At 42.8% G+C, this 21,423-nt stretch overlaps 1 protein-coding gene and 1 non-coding gene across 2 annotated transcripts in view; both read right to left on the reverse strand.

Annotated features, from left to right (window-relative positions):
- Positions 1 to 21,423, reverse strand: part of Clstn1 (calsyntenin 1) — a 70,093-nt gene that overhangs the window by 34,490 nt on the left and 14,180 nt on the right.
- LOC125355843 lies at positions 8,651 to 8,838 on the reverse strand. The gene has a single exon (XR_007211767.1). It is a non-coding gene; the product is annotated as a U2 spliceosomal RNA (small nuclear RNA).

The raw sequence follows: 21,423 nt of genomic DNA on the forward strand, positions 1-21,423 counted from the left end.
TGGAAAAGCCAGAGGCATCACACCAAACAGGCCAGAAGAGATTGCTTGCTTGTCTAGAAAGGGCTATGGTTTGGTTATGGGAGACCCAAGAAGAGATCGGCCACAGCTGCTCTGAGGAAAGATCTGTTAAACAGTTCAGATGGGGTGCCGCTGGTGGCACTGATTTTGAAAGCTTAACAAGCAGCACTGGTATTGAACAGAGGGCAACTGCACTCTGTGATGGAGCCGGGTATTTCACCTGACTGCTGGGCCCAGTATCCTCCTCAGGCAGCCTTTAAAGTAAAACATGCTATAACATGCTATAGCCTGGGACTTCACAGCTATATGCCGCAATCTTTACCTACTCCCTAGTATTCTAATTTTATAACTCAAAGTTTCTAAATTGCTCCCTTTAAGCAGTCAATAGAATGAAAGGACCTGCCAAGTTCCAGATACTGAACTTTTCAATATTTAATGAATGATATTTTTAATATTTTATCACATTCAATTTGCATTATAAAACATTTATAGACACAAGTGACTGTTTCTGTAATCATCCCCCCAAATCACCAATATAAAAGACTATAGACCTTAAATCTAGGAATTATCAGCTGTGTTGCAAGTCTATACCAGATTCACCATCATAACTAGACCATAAAGACCAATTACATTTTGAATGATAAAACACTAATTCAAAAATAACAGATGAGCAAAGCTGAAGTATAGGTATAGCTGGGGTACATAGTACTGTAACTTTAGGAAATGACTGGTTTTCTTGTGGCTGTGGAAGATTTTAATCTTAGAAATTGTCATTTTAAAAATCAAGACAGGGGGCTGGGAATATGGCCTAGTGGCGAGAGTGCTCGCGTTGTATACATGAAGCCCTGGGTTCGATTCCTCAGCACCACATATATAGAAAAGGCCAGAAGTGGCGCTGTGGCTCAAGTGGCAGAGTGCTAGCCTTGAGCAAAAAGAAGCCAGGGACAGTGCTCAGGCCCTGAGTTCAAGCCCCAGGACTGCCCCCCCCCACCAAAAAAAATCAAGATAGGGGCTGGAAATGTGGGCTGGGAATATGGCCTAGTGGCAAGAGTGCTTGCCTTGCATGCATGAAGCCCAGGGTTCAATTCCTCAGCACCACCTAAAATGAAAAAGCCAGAAGTGACACTGTGGCTCAAGTGGCAGAGTGCTAGGCTTGGGCAAAAAGAAGCCAGGACTCTTGAACTCCTGAGTTCAAGCCCAGGACTGGCAAAAAAGAAAAGAAAAAAGAAAAAAAATAAAGACAGGCTGGTATCAGTGGCTTACACCTATAATCCTAGCTACTCTAGAGGCTGAGATATGAGGATAGAGGTTCAAAGCCAGCTTGGGCCAGAAACTCTTATCTCCACTACACTACCAAAAGAGCCAGAAGTGGAGCTGTGGCTCAAGTAGTACAGTGCTAGCCTTAAGCAAAAGAAGCTCAGGGACAGTGTTCAGGCCCTGACTTCAAAGCATAGGACCAGCACACACATACACAAAAATATAGAAATATACACACCAGCTAATTTCCTAATAGAATTGCCAAGTAATGCCTCCCCAGTACATCATAACCCTGTGGCTACGAGAGGCAGGTCCCTTACTCAGTCACACAAGTGAGAAACTGGTAGACTGCTCCACCGCCTAGTGTGGAACCAGGTATACCAGGTACCCTGGCATCAACCATGTGCTTTATTATAAACTCTTCCCTTCCGATTTACTCATTTACAAGTAAAAACCCACTCTTTCCAAGTAAGAATTTGATGTGTATTTTATTTCAGATAACAACAGCTGAGTGTTTCAAGAGACTGTAGGCATTTTACCTATAAATCCAAGATGAATATTTTATAAAGATTTTACCTTTGCTAGATGCCGGTGGCTCACATAATCCTAGCTATTCAGGATACTGAGATCTGAGGATTGTGGTTCAAAGCCAGCTAGAGCAAGAAAGTCCACGAGACTCTTATCTCCAAATAAACTACTCAGAAAAAGCTGGAAGTGGCACATGGCTCAAGTGGTAGAGTGCTATCCTTGAGCACAAAGAGGCTCAGGGACAGCACTTATGGCCTGAGTTCAAGCCCTAAGACCAGCAAAATAATAATAATAATAATAATAAGACTAGACTTTTAAGCCAGGCACCGGTGGCTCATGTCTGTAATCCTAGCTACTCAGGAGGCTGAGAGTTGAGTATTACGGTTCAAAGCCAGCCAGAACAAGAAAGTCCATGAGATTCTTATTTCCAATAAACTACTAAGAAAAAGCCAGAATTGGCACTGTGGTTCAAGTGGTAGAGAGCTAGCCTTGAGTGCAGAGAGGCTCAGAGACAGAATGCAGGCCCTGAGGTCAAGCCCCAGGACTGGCAAAAAAAATTTAATTTTTAACTCTGACCCACCAGAAGAATTTGCAACTACAGATACTGCCACCAGGTGGCAACATATTCCTTTGCTTGCATGTTCCAAATTACCATGAATTAATTGATTGATTTTGTGTATGTGTGTATCTGTGTGTGTGCATGCATATCACACCTGGGGCTTGAACTCAGGGCCTAGGCACTGTCCCTGGGCAATTTGCTCAAGGCAATTCTACCACCTGAGCCACAAGTCCACTTCCAGATTTTTAGTGTTTAGTTGGATAAGAGTCTCACCGACTTTCTTGCCCAGGCTGGCACCAGCACCTGGCTCATGCTTAATATTTTTTAATCCTATAGTTACGAAGGAGTGTTAGCAGGCCCTCTGTTAAGGAGATATTAACAGAAATGTGTTTTAAACTATGTTTAAAATCCAGTGAATCAGTTAGGGCCCTGGTGGCTCACACCTGTAATCCTAGCTACTTAGGAGGCTAAAATCTGAGGATCTTGGTTTAAAGACATGACTAGCAGCACCCCCCCCCCAAAAAAAAATAATCCAGTGAATCAACTGAAGATGTCTTTTTCTCTATTTAAAAAAAAGAAAAAGAAAAAGGAATAGAGGATAGATTGAAACCCCTGTAAGAGCCCATATGCTGAAGTCTTGGTTGCCAACCTGTGGTACTATCAGGCGGTATTGGAACCTTTTGGAGGTGAGACCTAGAGGCAAAAATAATTAGATCACTGTGGGTGTGCCCTTCAAGAGGCCAGTAGGGCCTGGGCTCCTTCCTACGTCTTTGCTTCCCCACCATCATGAAAGGAGCAGCTTTTACTAAGTGACCCTGCCATGATGTATTATACCACCACAGGCCCAGAAACAATGAGCAAATCAACCGTGGAGCTCTTGAGCCAACACAAACTTTTCCTCTTAATTCTCTCAGGTATTTGTTATAACAATGGGATGCTAACAGAATATTTGTATAGCTTCAAAATGAAACACAAGTTCTTACATGAGAATCAGACCATCACTGGTCCTAACCAGCTTAATGGTCAAGGCCCTTAACATCTCATAGCCACTGTCTCAGTGTCTCCGAAATACCTCTGTGCATAAGGCAGGCTGCTCAGGGCTGGGCTCAGGAGCCTGAGAGAACACACGTGTATCACCATTCCAGAAAATGGTGTGATTATTAACAAATGAAGGTAGAGAACAAAGTGATGAAGCAATTCACTTAGTGTGGGGACCCCACCAGTGAGGAGTTGGCACAGCAGGAGCTTCAAACCAGGACCACTATGTCAGAAAGAGGAGCTGCATCTTCCTCCCAGAGGGTTACAAATCACTGCTACTCAGAATGTTGGGACCAGAAGTAGTCAGGAGGCTGCCCCCAAAGTCCAAATGGAGAGCAAGTACAGTTATGCAGGAATGTAGGGTCAAACAAAAGTATATGCAGAGACCTCGGGACATGTCTTCAAAAGGACCACTGACATGTAACAACAGTTTTTGAAACTAGGCCATATAAAAGTACGCATCAGGCACAAAGGCAGGAGAGCATATGGCTCATTTTGGAACAAGCAAGACCATGACAAACGTTTGGTTCTAAGACTGTATGACGGGGTGGCTGAACCTACAATTTAGGAAAATACTGTGAACGCCCTCACTCCTATGCCATACTGATGTGATCTCTTAATTCTATAGACAACAGCAGCTATTCAGGGTTTTAAACAGTGACAGAGCAGAAGAGACAGGAACCTCAGAATCACACAAAACATGGCTACTATGTAAATTCTGCTTCTACTTTACTCTGTGACTGAGTTCTGTGTCCTCCTGAGCCCCCACCCCTACAACCCCAGAGTTGGGGATGGAACACGGGCCCTTGCACATACTAGGCAAGTATGGGGAGCAGATTCATTCATTCATACGCCAGTACTAGGGCTTGATCTCCAGATCTCTCCAGCTGGTGCTCTACCACTTGAACCACACCTCCACTTCTGACTTTTTCTTTCTTTCTTTTTTCTTGTTAATTGAAGACTAAGAGTCTCCAATTTGTCTGCCTGAGCTGGCTTTGAACCACCATCCTCAGGTCTCAATCTCCTGAGTAGCAAGGATTATAGGTGTGAGCCACCAGTGCCTGACTGATTATTTAACTGCCATATACTTACGTAAGGACCCAAAAAACAGGAATGAGCCAGGCACTGGTGGCTCACACCTGTAATTCAAGCTACTCAGAAGATTGCGATCTGAGGACAGTGGTTCAAAACCAGAAAAGAAAAGTCTGTGTGATTTTTATCTCCAATTAACTACAAAAAATGCCAGAAGTGGAACCATGACTCAACTAGCCTTGAACAAAAAAGCTCAAGGACAGTGCCTAGGCCCTGAGTTCAAGCCCCAGAACTGGCACCAACTTTCTTCTAAAGGCTTGCTGTGAAGATTATGAATAAGTGAGGACACCCTCCACCCATGCCTGTAACACAGCCACATGTTCAATAAGAATGTCTTAATAAATTCATTCCGAGTAAGAGCTATGTTTTAGAAATAACTGTGAAGGGAGAAAGACCATGAGTTTCCAGTCGTTCCTATGATTATCTCCCAATTCATATTTTCAAAACAGGTAACAGCTCAGGAGCAGGCTAAAGCCTAAAGGGGTCTTATTTTATCCTCTTTTCTCAGTAAAGGGAGAGAGAGAAACAGGATTCACAGTGACATTACCAAGTATAAACAAAAACTTGGCACTCTTTTGGTCTGGGTTTTTTGGCCAGTTCTAGGGCTTGAACTGAGGGCCTGAGCACTGTCCCTGGCTTCCTTCTGCTCAAAGCTAGCACACTATCTCTCTAGCCACAGTGCCACTTCTGGCTTTTTCTACTTATGTAGTACTGAGGAATGGAAACCTGGGCTTTGTGCATGCTAGGCAAGTACTCTACCGCTAAGCCAAACTCCTAGACCACTTGGCACTTTTAACAAAAGGAAACTTTTGAATCAAGCAGTTTCACTGAGAGGGCATGTGAACTTACAAACAGAATATTCCTTTTTCAGCTGAGGTCACTCTCAATGCTAGGTCTGCTACACAATATATTTTTAACTACCCTGAGTTAATTTCTTTCTCCAGTGGAATACTTCCAAAGGTCTCCAGATGCCATGGCACCAATTTCTTTTCTTTTTTTTTTTTTTTTGGCCAGTCCTGGGCCTTGGATTCAGGGCCTGAGCACTGTCCCTGGCTTCTTCCCGCTCAAGGCTAGCACTCTGCCACTTGAGCCACAGCGCCGCTTCTGGCCGTTTTCTGTATATGTGGTGCTGGGGAATCGAACCTAGGGCCTCGTGTATCCGAGGCAGGCACTCTTGCCACTAGGCTATATCCCCAGCCCCCCATGGCACCAATTTCAACACATGCGCCGGATGTGATGTGAAGTGTTAGAAGAACCAATATGCGTTAGACCCACAAAATCAGGTTTCTCTGCCTCATCATGACCCCCTTTTGGGGGTCACTTCTGGTGTGGGGCCGTCCCATGCCTGTGGGAGACTTGGCAGCACCTCTGGCTTCCAACCACGAGACAGACACCTAGCACCTCTCCCAGCAGGACCCTCCCAGGAGGACCCTCATCCAGCAAGGACAACCACAGTTGTCTCCAGACATTACCTATAATTTCCCTCAAGACTCACAACCTGGATCCACATCATTAAGGAACTCCAATGTTTTCCACATTAAAATCACTATTGTACTTTAAAACTGCCAACTTTGCTGAGTGCTGATGGCTTATGCCTGTAATCCTAGTTATTCCAGGAGGGTGAGATCTGAAGATCATGGTTTGAACCAGGCCAGGCAGGAAAGTTGGTGAGACTCCTATCTCCAATTTTAAGCAACAAAAAGCCCAGAAGTAGAGCTGTGTCTCTGTGGTGGGGCACTAGCCTTGAGCACAAAAGCTTGGGGAAAGCACCAAGGGCCTGACTGAGTTCAAGCCCCAGGACCAGCACCAGAAAAAAAAAAAGTCAACTTTATGTGTATTACGTCAATGTGAAGTTAACTTTTAAAACAAAAACACATTCAGTATAAAAATCCTTAAATTATGTGAGAAAGCATTCAAGTTTTTAGTAAAAAGTACAGTGAAAATTTTCTTGTATTTGTTCACCTGCCCTTAATGTACCACAGTACGTGTGACAGAAGATGTTAAGCATCTCATTTTCTACAAGGTGAGGTTTCAAGCAGGTCAGACCTAGATCCAGCCTTCTGAAGGTGGGTCCACCTAGCAGCCGGCTCACAGGCACTGTGAAGCTACACAGGTCCCTTGTGTCAAGAATGTGACGTACATAAGGGAGAGGCAGAAGGTGGGGCTAAAGAGTGAAGGTGGGATAAAGCAGAACCCCTGCTTCTCCCTACATAAATCCCATCCAGACTGCAAAGGAGGGCAAGAATCAGAGAAGACTGCTCCTTCCTTGGACATCCCTTCAAGAGTGAATAGAATGGCAGGGGTCAGAAAGAAGGAATCAGACAGAGGAAAAGAATCACCACGGGGGAAGCTGAGGAACAGTGAGGAGCGAAGACTTCAGGGTAGGGTGCAGGCTTCTGCTGCATGGCTGATGAGGAAGCTGAACTCAACAGACTTAAAGTCAAGGAGAGATGACAAGGCTAAGGAGAATAAAGGGAAGGGTGGCTATGGTTTTTAACATGTTCCCCAAAGTTCCTATGTTGGATATCTGATCCCTAAATTCATATATTGATGGAACTTGGAAGCAGCACTTTGAAAGGACTTGAGGATGGGGTCCCCATGAAGGTATTAGTGGCTCTATAAGAAAAAGCAGGCTGGCTCTGCCTCCCATGTCATGCCCTCTACCATGCAACCAGTGGCTCACGCCTATAATCCTAGCTGCTCAGGAGGCTGAGATCTGAGGACCGTGGTTCAAGGCCAGCCTGGGCAGGAAACTCCATGAGACTCTAATCTTCAATAAACTACTCAAAGAAGGCGGAAGGAAGTGGCTCTGTGGTTCAAGTGGTAGAGAACTCACTTTGAGCAAAAAAAGCTCAGGCACAGAACCCAGGCCCAGAGTTCAAGCCCCAGGACTGGCCAAAAAAAAAAAAGCCCTTACCACATGCTATCACCTTGCTAAGCTTTTTAGCCTCCATGTCTGTGAGAAACACATTTCTTTTGTTTATAAATGACTGAGTTTTTAGTATTGTTATAGCAACAGAAAATGGAATAAGACAAAAGTTTCTTCCTATCTTCCTCTCTTCTAGCAAGCCTTTCATCCAACCATTTATCTACCTATCCACCATTACTGAGTTCCAAGTAGTCTTCTAGACACTAAGGAAACACAGGTGAGTAAAACAGCCCTGACCCTCATAGATCAGGTTATGTTATATGATACATTAGGTTAGGGTGAATTGAAATTTCAATTTGGGGCTGAGCCTTGTATGCCCTGGATTTGATTCCCAACACCCTACCTGTACTCTGCCACTACCAAGAAAGAGATCAACTTGAACCACATTCTGTAAAATAATTCTTAGGGAGTGAAATCATACTTTCTCTCTTTGAAAGCTTCAAGTGAGCCTTCTAATTTTAGCATCTTCTTCATCTTTAAGGGCATAGGTTCATGTATAATCATCACCATCTCCAGAACTCTTTTCATCTTGTAAAACCAAAATTCTGGGAATGGGGACATTGTTCAAGCAGTGGAGTATTTGAGGCTCTGAGTCCAAAGGCTAGTACCACTAAAAACCAAAAGGACTGAAATTCTGTTTCAATTGATTTCTTATTCTTCCAACCCTTAGCAACTCTGTTTCTTTTGATTGTGTATCTTTGGTTGGTTGGTTTTAAGTCAGGTCTTAATCTGTAACCTAGACTGTCTGAAAATTGCTATATTATGTAGCCCAGGCTAGCCTTCAAGTTATAATCTAATCTTCCTACCTCAGCCTCTTGAGTGCTGGGATTACAGGCTCACATTCAACTTTTGGTCTCTATAAATCAAAATGCACTAGGTACCTCATGCAAATGGAGTTATACTATAACATATTCATCCTACTGTGAGTGGTTTATTTCATCCACACAGATTATCATGTCAGAATGTTTTTCCTTTTTAAACTGTATAATATTCCATTATAATTATTCACTCATTCATGGATAGGCACCAGACGTGTCAACCTTCTAGTGACTGTGAATGATGCTGCTATGGCTATGGGTATACACATAGCTCCTCAAGACCCTACCCTGCCTTCGATTCTTTTGTACATTTACTCACCAGAATTGGAATTGCTGAATCATATAGCAATTCTAACTTCATTTGCTTTATTCTATTTACTTACTTTTAGATTATTTTTTGGTGGGGGGGTAGAAGGATGCACCATTCTTGAAGGTACTACAATGAGTATAATGGGCAGAGAAAAATTCCATTCCATTTCTTTGATACAAAAATCCACTTATTAATATACTGTCCTCAGATTGAGGACATAACAGATATTAAACCAATAAGAACAGAGACCACACTTTATCTGATCTTAGCCAAAAGACAGAGAAACTGTATTTCTAGATTTTTAAGACAAAGTCTAATTATGCAGTCCAGGCTGACCTCAAATTCCTCTGACTCTGTCTACCAAGTGTTAGATTACAGGCATGACTCATCATGTCCAGCTTTTTAGTCTTAATTTTTTATGAACTGCCACACTGGTTCCCATAATGACTGAGCCATTTTATATCCTCCCCAGCAGTGTGCACAAGTGTTCCAGTGTCTCCACATCCCTAACAATACCCCTTTTGTTTATGGTGATAGTCATCCTAATGGTGACCAAGTACGTTTTGTAACAAGTCACTTTATCATTTTATCACGTAATATAAAAATATTATATGAAAAGTACAATAGATTCAAAAGTAGACAAAGGAAACTAAGAACCTCATGAATCCATCACTCAACCACTGTAACACAGTCCCCAGACTCTACTTTTTTTTCTTAAGCAGTGCCTGGGTTTGAACCTAAAGCCTCATGCATGCCACTGGTCTACATCTCAAACTCCCTAATTATCCTTAAACAAAACTAAGCATCACATAACTTTACCCCTCAGTACTTCAACATACATCTCTAAATGATAGTAACTCTTTCTTAAACTAACCATAATAGCATTATCACCAAAAATTTAAAATAACTTTTAGTATCTCCAAATAGGTAGTCAGAGAGTTGATATTTATGTGATTATTTTGGTATACTACATAATTTAACTAAATGCACAAATCCCTGTACAATAAGTTTGAGTTGTTTTGTCCTGAATTCTGCTAGAAGAAAAAAAACTAAACTACTGATTGCCCTTAAGCAAGAATGCTTTAGGGGTTTCAGAGCTTTGGCAAATCTTTTTTTCACTATATTTATTAAGTAGGTTTTTGTAAATGTTTATCAAATTGAGATTGTTGGGGCTGGGAATATGGCCTAGTGGCAAGAGCGCTTGCCTCCTATACATGAAGCCCTGGGTTCAATTCCCCAGTACCACATATATGGAAAACGGCCAGAAGTGGTGCTGTGGCTCAAGTGGCAGAGTGCTAGCCTTGAGCAAAGGGAAGCCAGGGACAGTGCTCAGGCCCTGAGTCCAAGGCCCAGGACTGGCCAAAAAAAAAAAGGCCAGAAGTGGTGCTGTGGCTCAAGTGGTAGAGTGCTAGCCTTGAGCAAAAAGAAGCCAGGGACAGTGCTCAGACCCTGAGCTCAAGCCCCAGGACTAGCAAAAACAAACAATCAAATTGAGATTGTTCCTCTCTATTCCTATTTGGCAAGGGTTTTCTCATGAATGAATAAATGAATAGTATTTTTATTACATGTCATTTTCACATTAAGATGATTTTGTGGGTGTGTGCATAGGTGCGTGTGTGTGTGTGTGTGTGTATGTGTGTTCCTTCTTTAGCTTTTGAATGAGAAGTTTTAGTTTTTTGTTTTTTGTTTTTTTGTGTGCTGGAGACGGAACCAAGGGCTTTGCATATGCTACTCAAATGCTCTACCTTGAAGCTACATACCAGTCTTCTGTGGCTTTCTGGTGGGTAACTGAGGGGGTTGTGTGTATGTGTGTGTGTGTGTGTGTGTGTGTGTGTGTGCGCATGCGGGTGTGCCCCTGCGCATGTGTAATGGTCTTGGGGCTTGAACTCAGGGCCTGAGCTCTGTCTCTGAGCTTCTTTTGCACAAGGTTAATGCTCTATCACTTGAGCTGCAGCTCTACTTCTGCCTTTCTTTGTAGTTTCGTGGAGTAAGAGTTTCAGACTTTTTTGCCTAGGCTAGCTTGAAACTATGGTTCTCAGATCTCAGCCTCCTGAATAATTAGGATTACAGAGGTAAGCCACAAATGCCCAGCATAACTAATATTTTGAATAATGAAATAGTCTTATGTAAGTGGAATAAATCTTTTAGGCAATAACATAACACCTATTTACAGTATGGGCTTTGACTCGCTAATATTTTGTTGACACCCTTTTTAACAGCTTTAGTGAGTTTTTGGTTTGGGATTTTTCGGTCAGTCCTGGGGCTTGAACTCAGCTTAGGCACTGTCCCTGAGTTTCTTGTGCTCAAGGCTAGCCCTCTACCACTTGGCCACAGTGCCACTTCTGGTCTTTTCTGTTTATGTAGTACTGAGGAATCAAACCCAGGGATTCATGCATGCTAGGCAAGCACTCTACCACTAAGCCACATTCCCAGCCATAGTGAGATTTTTTTTTTAATAGATTTTTTTCAATAGGCTTTTTCCCCCCAGAGCTGAGGACTGAACTCAGGGCCTTGCGCTCACCAGGCAAGCGCTCTTCCGCTGAGCTAAATCCCCAGCCCTGAGATTTATTTATTTATTGATTTATTTTGGTCAATGCCCAGGCCCTGAAGGCCAGGCTCAAGACTGGCAAAAAGAAAAAGGAAAAAAAAGACATTTATGGAGCACAGACCAAGTGAGTGTCAGGTGCTATGTGTGCTGGATTTTGCTTATCACTGACTGATTTTCCAAAAAATTAACTACATTACTAGGAAAGAAAGGGGGAGCAAAAGTTACAATGTTATTTCTGAGAAATGAGGGTGTGGTGATCACAAATGTGCTTTTAAATTTTAAGATAAAAGCTGGACATCAGTGGCTGGACATCAGTGGCTGACACCTGTAATACTAGCTATTCAGGAAACTGAAACCTAAGGATCACAGTTTGAGGCCAGCCCAGGCAGGAAAGTGTGAGACTCTTATCACCACTAAACTACCAAAAAAGCCAGAAGGTGAGCTGCAGCTAAATTGGTAAGAGCACTAGTCTTGAGCAAAAGAAGCTTAGAGACAGTGCCCAGGCCCTGAGTTCAAGTCCCAGAACCACAACATACACAAAAAATGAATATAAAAAGAAGTCAAGAAGAGTTAGTATTTCTGCTACTAAAACAGGTTTCAATGTAACAACCTCAAACCTAAAACACAAATGCAGTAACTGAAAAGTTCATCATTAAAGTAGCAGGACAGGGCTGGGAATATGGCCTAGTGGCAAAAGTGCTTGCCTCGTATACATGGAGCCCTGGCTGGGTTCAATTCCTAAACACCACATATAAAGAAAATAGCCAAAAGTGGTGCTGTGGCTCAAGTGGCAGAGTGCTAGCCTTGAGCAAAAAGAAGCCAGGGACAGTGCTCAGGCCCTGAGTCCAAGCCCCAGGACTGGCAAAAAAAAAAAAAGAAAGAAAGAAATACAAGTAAGAAAAGTCTTGTGGCTGTACTTACAGAGGAGCTGACTCGGGGCATAGAAGTTGACAGTAACAAAGAAGTTCTTCTGAAGGAACTTAGCTTGAATAGGAGAGAGTACACGTGACATTCTCATTATCACGTCCCTGCTCAGCATGGATGAGCGTCTTGTTACACAGTAAACACACTCATTTCACTGTCCCGAGAAAGATGAAAAGGAAGCTAGAAAGATGGGCAGGCAGGATGGGTGAATGAGAAATTACAAAGATTTCTTCTGTTCTTGTTCTTGAGATCGGATCTCATTTTATTGCCCAGCTGGTCTGAAACTCCTGGGCTACAGCGACCCTCCTGGCTCGCCACCTGGAGTAACTGGGACAACAAACAAGCAGCACCACCGCCAGCAAGATTTCCTTCTGTGAACAAGTTCTAGGTGCCTCCTACAGAGGAAACACATTCACCATCTAAAGCACTGGTCCTGAACTGAGAATGGTTAGCATTTTATTCACTTTTATCAGGAACTATCCTAAAGGAGTCTCCAGAAAATGCTCTTTTCTTTTAGTGTTTACGTTGTGCTAGCCATGTAGGTCAGTGAGAGAGCATATGTTTAGGATAGGTGAGGCTCTGCATTTCATCGCCAATAACACCCCCCTTCCCCCCCCAAAAAAAAACACAAAGAAGGCAGTTTACACTGAATGGGGATATTCCTCAGTTCATTCTAATCACTCAGGTTTCCATAAAAGATTTACATTTAATTTTCCAAGGCACATTAATCTAATTTCCACAAACATTTCAAGAAGCTTATGGGAGTGATAGTAAGCACAAACATTAATTTCTTTTCTAATCAATGTTTTTTCCTCTGTAAGAGTCACCCTATGAAACTAGCAGGCACCAACCCAGAATGCAAATAAGCAGGTATGATGGTAATGTCTGCATCCCATATTTACTGTCTTCTGAGCGTCACACACAACTATTGCATGTGCTGAGGCCTCTCTTTAATGTCACAAATGTGATATAGTAGTCAATGTAGCATAGAAGCCTTAATAAGTCCAACTACAGCAGTAAGATTTCTACTGGCTAAAGCTCTTGCCCACTAGGAGTGTCTGTTGCTCAATGGGACAGTACTTGCCTAGCACGCTGGAGACTTTGGGTTCCATCTCTAGTACCAGAATAATGAAATTTTTTAAAAAAATCTCTGCACAGTCTCCTCAAAATCCCCAGACTTAGTATTAACAGGCAAGTACCCAGGAAAGGCTATCCTTAAATGTTTAGGAATAAGGTCTTCCTAATCAATTCAGCTGCAGAAATGGGACCAGGTGAAAGTGCTCCTAGGGTCACAGAATTTCTTTGGGTCTTGGTTATTAATGTCCTACAGCTGTCCCGGTCTCCTGACCAGACAGACCCACAGAGGCACAGAAGCCACACCCTTAGCTACACTATCCCTGGGAACAGAGCACACAGAAGCAACGCACAGACAGTGGCTGGTGTTTGACCAAGGTGGGTGCGCAGCAGGGTGAGAGTAGGAGTTCCTATAAAATTCTGCCAAGCTCTGCAGCGTCTGGCAGTGGCCATTCACATTTTAAAGGAAGGGTGAGTAGTGGTATTTCTGGATCACGTTGTGAGGTGAGGATGGGAGAGATGGAAAAACTGTCCCAGGCACCTCTGAAGGGAGTTAGCTGAGGTGGGAAACTAGAAAATCCTGAGAGCCTGCACCTCCAGGGCCCCTCCCTGGAGGCTGAAGTAGCTAGCCTGACCCATGCTGAAAGGTTTGGATGGAACATTCTCTAGGAGACTATGATGCACTCTCTAACTGAGAACCACTGTGTCACAGAATGCTCTGGAGTGGAGGCCATATGGGGTGCTCATGTAAGAGAAGCAATGTTGCTCAGAATTCCTGGGCCATCCTCACTTTTACTCTCTTAAATGCCTGGTGTGCCATTCCCACTTGGCGCGGGGGGTGTGAGGTTGCTCTTCTTGATACTTGTCATTTCATCGGCTATGGCTACTGGCTCCTTGCTTTTGCTTTAGCCTGAGAGTCTGCCTTAAGCAAAATCATCTCATGTGTGTGTGAGTTAACCATCTTAATTATCAGGTAAGCCATCTCCCACAGGCTGGGCTATTCACCTTCAGTGTCACCCACCGCCCTGCTGTTCAAGCTGCTTCCAGGTGCCTAGAGGCAACCCATGATTTCCATCACAGACGCCTCCTTCTATCAGTTAGTATATGCTTCCAGATCTTCTTGACTGCTTCCTTAGCATCAAATCAAAACTTAACGTGCTACTACTCTCCATTTCCTACTGTCTTGCTAACACTGGCCATCTAGTCTCAGACACTAACTGAGTTGGGTGCTAATGATAATGGATTAAGCGAAGTGCTGATGCATACACACTCATCAATGAACTCCTACAAGACCAATCAGAAATCTAGTCATTTAAGAAAGCATACGCTATGATTTCCTTAAATTTATAATTTTTCAATGTTATCAGAAAATACAGGCCTGGCTTGACCTTTTCTTCTTTATCATTATCACATTTGTCTTAAATTTAAATTATAACATAATAGCCTAGGAGTAATTCCAAATCCTGTATGAAAAGTTTTGTCTCCTGACCTTCATATACAATAGAAAACTTTTTATCAAAAATAGTTCAAAAAAGGTTACACAGTATTTAAGACCTGCTGACATTTTTACCAGCTGCTTGTTCAAAATGCCATCATAACTATGACTGCCTAATACATTTATCAAAGCTAGAAAAAATCAGGATTCTGACTCTCACTTTTTTTTCTCCTTTGTTATTTATTCCCCTACGATAAATACTAAAGTTATCAAGATTAATGCTGTAAAACAAATGTAAGGGGCTGGGAATATGACCTAGTGGTAGAGTGTTTGCCTCGTATACATGAAGCCCTAGGTTCAATTCCTCAGCACCACATCTATGGAAAAAGCCGGAAGTGGCGCTGTGGCTCAAGTGGTAGAGTGCTAGCCTTGAGCAAAAAGGAGCCAGGGACAGTGCTCAGGCCCGGAGTTCAGTCCCCAGGACTGGCCAAAAAAAAAAAAAAAAATTAAGATTTTTATAACAAAGACAGAAAATGAAATCACTCAATCATGCTTTACCACTGAGTCTTTCAGGAAGCACATTTATTTTTATAAGACAGAGCAGAATCTATATGACAGTGAGAGAAATAGCATCTAAAGTGGTGAAGAACATGAAGCAAAGAGAAAAAGATGCACTTTGCTAAGTTATTTTGGGTGTTCCAAATGCCAGGACACCAAGAAAGCCTATAGATAGCATTGCCAACCTACACTACAGTTCATCTTCAAGGAATGTGTGAAGCACATAGGCTTGAATTTGCAAAATGGGAAGGAGACGGACATGCAATACATTTGACAAGCAGTAGTAAAGGTCTAGGTTGGTTTCTGTGCCTTTAGAGGAGGACAGGAAATGGCAAGAGCCAGTGAAATGGTTCGCATGAATGAGTTATCGAAACACTTTTGCTTCTAAGAGGTTTACTAGGAGAGTCAAGGGAGAGCAAGACAAACAATGTCAGCTCTAATTTACTTAGTCCCAAGCATACACTTCACTCACATAACTCATTTGTGTCTCTGGACAGGGTCTTCCCTGTGGCAAGCATTTGACAAGGCATCTTCTCATGTGCTGTGACAGGATGTGACAGGATGGCTAGAGAGAAACTGGACAAAGGAAAGGATGTATGGTTACCATAGGCTGCTAGCACCTCAAAGGGGCTCTGAACAATCCAAGGCACATGCCTAGAATCCTAGCTACTCAGGAGGCAGAGATCTGGAAGATTGCAGTTTGAAGCTATCCTGGGCAGCAATGTCTGAGACACACCCCCCGCCCCCCATCTCCAAAATAACCAGCAAAGAACCGGGATGGAGGCATGGCTCAAGTGCTATAATACCTGCTGAGCAAGCAGGCCAAATAAGCAGGAGGCTCCACATTCAAACACTGCTAACAATGAACAATAATCCCCCAGAAATGAGGAACAGTCTGGCCACCTTTCAAAGGCTTCATACTTGCTTGGCTCTCTTTGGCTCTCTTCAACCATTATGTCAAACAATGACGTCAAGCCAGGATGAACAGATGGAATGTGGAATGAGGATGTGAAATTAATCAACAAAATGAAGTGGAAGGCCAAAGGCAGTAAGAGGAAATGTACTGAAGAAAATGGAAAGGCTTGCATTGAGTAAGACAAAGTTTAGAGATAAAAAGTGTTATTACATGTCAACATGGGGTGTGTGACTTGGGTAAAGAAATCCCAGTGGGACAGGCTGAGAAGATTAGGTGAGGAAAGACTATGCTCCTATCACTCCAGCGCTGCTCTTGGGTAACAGTTTCTGCTAAACCCTCAGCCCTACCTAAAAGGCAATAGCTACACAGTGGAGGAAGCATCCCGGAGGCTCATGGAGACCTTGGAAACAAAGCCACATGAAGAACAGCTCAAAGTCAGAGGAAGGCTAGCTTGGAAATGTGAAAAGCTCTGGGAGGGAAGAGGACAACAAGTTAACTTACTTTGATGATAGAATATAAAATGTTTTTGGCAGCTGGTTCCTAGATTCTTCAATAAACTTAACAGACTGAGCATATAAGTAATTCCAGTCTTAGGAATATACCAAAAACAAGTGAAAACAAGTACTCAGACAAATACTAACATATGAATATTCACAGCAGCACTATTCAAAATACCAGTAAGTGAAATAAACCCAAATTGAGCAACAGTAAATGGACTAACAATATGTGGTAGAGCCATACAATAGAAACACAAAAAGAATGACATACTGACAGCTACAGCATAGGGAACTCTGAAAACATTATGCTAAGCCAGGTGCTGGTGGCTCACGCCTGTAATCCTTAGCAACTCATGAAGCTGAGATCTGAGGATCCCGGTTCAAAGCCAGTCCAGGCAGGAAAGTCTGTGAGACTCATCTCCAATTAACCACCAGAAAACCAGAAGTGGCACCGTGGCTCAAAGTAGTAGACTGCTAGCTCTGAGCAAGAAAGCTCAGGAACAGCACCCAGGCCCTGAGCTCAAGCCCCACAATCAACAAAAACAACAAATACCTTATGCTAGGTCAAAGAAGCCAGATCTTAACAGATCACATATTATTTGATTCCATTTATATGAAATACTCAGAGTTAGGAGAGAGAGAGAAAACGGAGAGAGAGAGAAAGGGGGGAGGAAGAGGAAAGGGAAGAGGGAGGAAGGGACGATGAGAGCAGGTTTGACGCCACTGGGGGCAAAAAATAATAATAACATTCCATACGCTAGGCATGATCATGTACACCTGTGATCCCAGCTACCAGGAGTCACAGGTAGAAAGGACAGCAGTTGGAGACCTGCCACAGAAAAAGCAAGGCCCTACCCAAAGAGTAAACCAATAATGGCTCAAAGTGGTACAGTACCTGCCTAACATAAAACAACCAAATGGTCTGGGAATGTGGCTTAGTAGTAGAGTGCTTGCCTAGCATGCATGAAGCCCTGGGTTTGATTCCTCAGCACCACATAAACATAAAAAAGCTGGAAATGGCGCTGTGGCTCAAGAGGTAGAGTGCTAGCCTTAAGCAAAAACAAGCCAGGGACAGTGCTCAGGCCTGCGTTCAAGATCCAGGACACAAACACACACATACACACACACACACACACACACACACACACACACACACACACACACCCAAATGACGGGGCTGGGGATATGGCCTAGTGGCAAGAGTGCTTGCCTCGTATACATGAGGCCCTGGGTTCGATTCCCCAGCACCACATATACAGAAAATGGCCAGAAGTGGCGCTGTGGCTCAAGTGGTAGAGTGCTAGCCTTGAGCAAAAAGAAGCCAGGGACAGTGCTCAGGCCCTGAGTCCAAGCCCCAGGACTGGCAAAAAAAACCAACAACACCAAAAAAAATCCACCAAATGATACTTCTCAGGATATATATCACATCATCCAAACCACATGTGACTATACTAAAAAACTCAGATAGGGCCAATGCACAAGCCTGAATCCCAGCTACTTGGGAGTCTAAGAATTCAACATATTGAGATCCAGAAAACCAAAAAAAAAAGATACAGCTGGCATTGGCAGCTCACATCTGTAATCCTAGATACTCAGGAGGCCGAGATCTGAAGATCTCAGTTTGAAGCCAGCAGAAGCCGGAAAGTCCCATGGGACTCTTATCTCCAATTAACCACTAAAAAGACAGAAATGGAGCTGTGGCTCAAGTGGTAGAGTACTAGCCTTAAGGAAAAAAAAAAAGAAAAAACGGGCTGGGAATGTAGCTTAGTAGTAGAGTGCTCGCCTAGCATGCATGAAGCCCTGAATTCGATTCCTAAGTACCACATAAACAGAAAAGGCCAAAAGTGGCACTATGACCCAAGTGGTAGAGTTCTAGCCTTAAGCAAAAAAAGCTCAGGGACAGTGCCCAGGCCCTGAGTTCAAGCCCCAAGACTGACAAAAAAAAAAAAATCTAAAATCAGTAATTTAAGCTTCACCTTAGGAAAGCAGAAAAACACCAGCAAATTACGTTGAAAGTAAGTGAAAGAAACAGGAATAAAAATTAAGGCAGATATTAGTAAACAATTTTTAAAAGTCGACACAATCAAAAGCTGAGTGGAGTGTGGTAATCCCCAAATCCCAACATTCAGTAGAGAGAGAATGGAAGATCATGATTTCCAAACCAGCCTTAGCTACAGAGGAAAGGAAGGGGAGAGGGGGGTAAAGAACAAATCAAAACTTGTTTTTTGTCTTGTTTCGGGTACCATGGTCCAAACTTAAGAGCCTTGTCCTTGTTCTGCCTGGTCACTTGGCTTGCACTCTACCATTTGACCCATGCCTCCTAGCTTTTTGCTGGTTATTTTAGAAATAGAGCTCCTTGAACTTTCCTGCCTGGACTGGTTTGAACCTTGATCCTCTAGAACTCTGCCTTCTAAAGTAGCTAGGATTATAAATGTGAGCAGCCAGTGTCCTTAAAAGCTGGTACTTTGAAAGATCAAAGAAAATAAAAAATAAAAATAAAAAAGAAACAGCCAGGGTCATGCCTGCAATCCTAGCTGCTCAGGAAGCTGAGATCTGTGGATTGCGGTTCAAAGCCAGCCTGGGCAGGAAAGTCTATGAGACTGTTATCTCCAATTAACCACTGGAAAACATGAAGTGTTGCTGTGGTTCAAAGTGGTAGAGCAACTAGCCTTGAGTGAAAGAGCTCAGGAGGGTTGGGAATATGGCCTAGTGGCAAGAGTGCTTGCCTCATGTACATGAAGCCCTGGGTTCGATTCCTCAGTACCACATATGTAGAAAATGGCCAGAAGTGATGCTGTGGTCAAGTGGCAGAGTGCTAGCCTTGAGCAAAAAGAAGCCAGGGACAGTACTCAGGCCCTGAGTTCAAGGCCCAGGACTGGCCAAAAAAAAAAAAAAAAAAAAAAAAGAGCTCAGGGGCAGTACAGTGTCCAGGTCCTGAGTTCAAGCTCCATGATCAACAACAACAACAACAACACCCAAAAACCTGATAAGCATCTAGTCAGGCTAAGAAAAAGAAAGATCACACAAATTACTGGGGGCCGGGGGGAGAAGAGGAGTAATAGAAGAGATGACATTAATCAAGATGCACTGTATATCTGACATGCTGAATTAAAACCCCTTTCACAAATATTTAAAGATAATAAAACAAATAATTTTTTTTTCGCCAGTCCTGGAACTTGGACTCAGGGCCTGAGCACTGTCCCTCGCTTCTTTTTGCTCAAGGCTTGCACTCTACCACTTAAGCCACAGCGCCATTTCTGGCTTTTTCTGTTTATGTGAGGAATCAAACCCAGGGCTTCATGTATGCAAGGGAAGCACTCTACCACTATGCCATATTCCCAGCACCCAAACAAATGATTATTTAAACATAGTTTTTTTGTTGTTCTTGGTGGTAGTGGTAGTGATGTTTTGTTTTGCTTTGGTTTGTTTTTTTTGGGGGGGTGGTGCAGAAAGTGAAGGAGGAAGGGTGAACAATGTGACCTGCTATTCAGTAGACATTATGTGGAAAATGAACTATGTAACTTGTGGGCAGGGATGGGAGGCAGAAACTGGGGAAAGCAAAGGAAGGGGTGACATTGGCTAAAAATAGAAATGTACTTATTAACAGATTTATGAAATGGTAACCCCTCTGTACAAGATCTTAATAACAATAAAATATATTTTTTTTAAAAAAAAAAGAGGAAGCTGGATGCCAGTGGCTCACACCTAGAATCCTAGCTACTCAGGAAGCTGAGGTCTAAGGATCATGGTTCAAAGCCAGTCCAGGCAGGAAAATCCATGAGACTCACCTACAATTAAACACCAAAAAAAGCCAGAAGAGGAGCTGTGGCTCAAGTGGCAGCTCATTAGCCTTGAGCGTAAAAGCTGGGGGACAGCACCCAGGCTGAGTTCAAACCCCAGGACCAGGAAAAAAAATAATTCTCCTGACAATCCTACAACCTACCTATTATGATTACTATCCTCATCTTACATATGAAGAAACTGAGATTAAGTAACCTACAGAGCTAGGATTAGAATCCCAACAGTTCAGCTCCTAAGTCCTTGCTCTTAACTGTCCTACCAGTGCTTCTATAGAGCCAAAATTCCCAAGGCAGAACTATGACAAGGAAGTCTGCCCCTAAAATGAGCGTGCTTCCTGATGACAGAGGTTCCACAAGAGGCTGCCAAACTGATGTCCTTCAACTAGAGAGGAATGTCACATCCGATTGTGCACCAAATCATTTCTAAACTTTTGCTAATTCTACAACTGTGATTTGAGCTTCATGTGCAAATTTCTGTGATGTTTACACAGGGAAGTGCTATGGTTTTATTACTAAGATGTGCTATTTATCCAGAATTGGGGGGGGGGTGCACTAGGGACTGAATTCAACACATGCTAAGAATGTACTCTACTACTGAGCTACACCCCAGCTTCACCTAGAATTTCTTAAACTCCACTCTGATTTTATAGCCAACCTTTCTAGTTCAATTCTACATGAGAGATACATTATCAAGTCTTCTGAATTTTTCCCTCTGAATGTTCTTTATTACAAAAACATAAAACAGGGTTAAATAAACTCCAGACTGGACTCCACTGATCATTTGTTTATCATCGCATAGAAAAATATCACACTGACAATGGTAACAATCTCTCTCTCATCTCCTCTTCAGTAAAATGGGTTGAGCTACATGATTTATGAAGTCCTTTCCAATTCTAGAACTCTAACCATGTAACTCAGAAGCTGAGGTTTTTAGATAAATTAGCAGATTTTTTTAAGCTTATGGCTGTTAAAAGTACTTAACATCCTAATGCAATAATATACAAGTAACCAGAGCCTATTTAAGTGGAGAGGCAAATTGCCAGGTTTCAAAGTAAAGGACTCTCTCACACATAAAAGGGTAGAAAGGATTAGATGGCCTCTCAAGGGGAAACTGGATTTATG

The sequence above is a fragment of the Perognathus longimembris genome, chromosome 7, assembly GCF_023159225.1.
Source record: "Perognathus longimembris pacificus isolate PPM17 chromosome 7, ASM2315922v1, whole genome shotgun sequence".
Taxonomy (NCBI): Eukaryota; Metazoa; Chordata; class Mammalia; order Rodentia; family Heteromyidae; genus Perognathus; species Perognathus longimembris.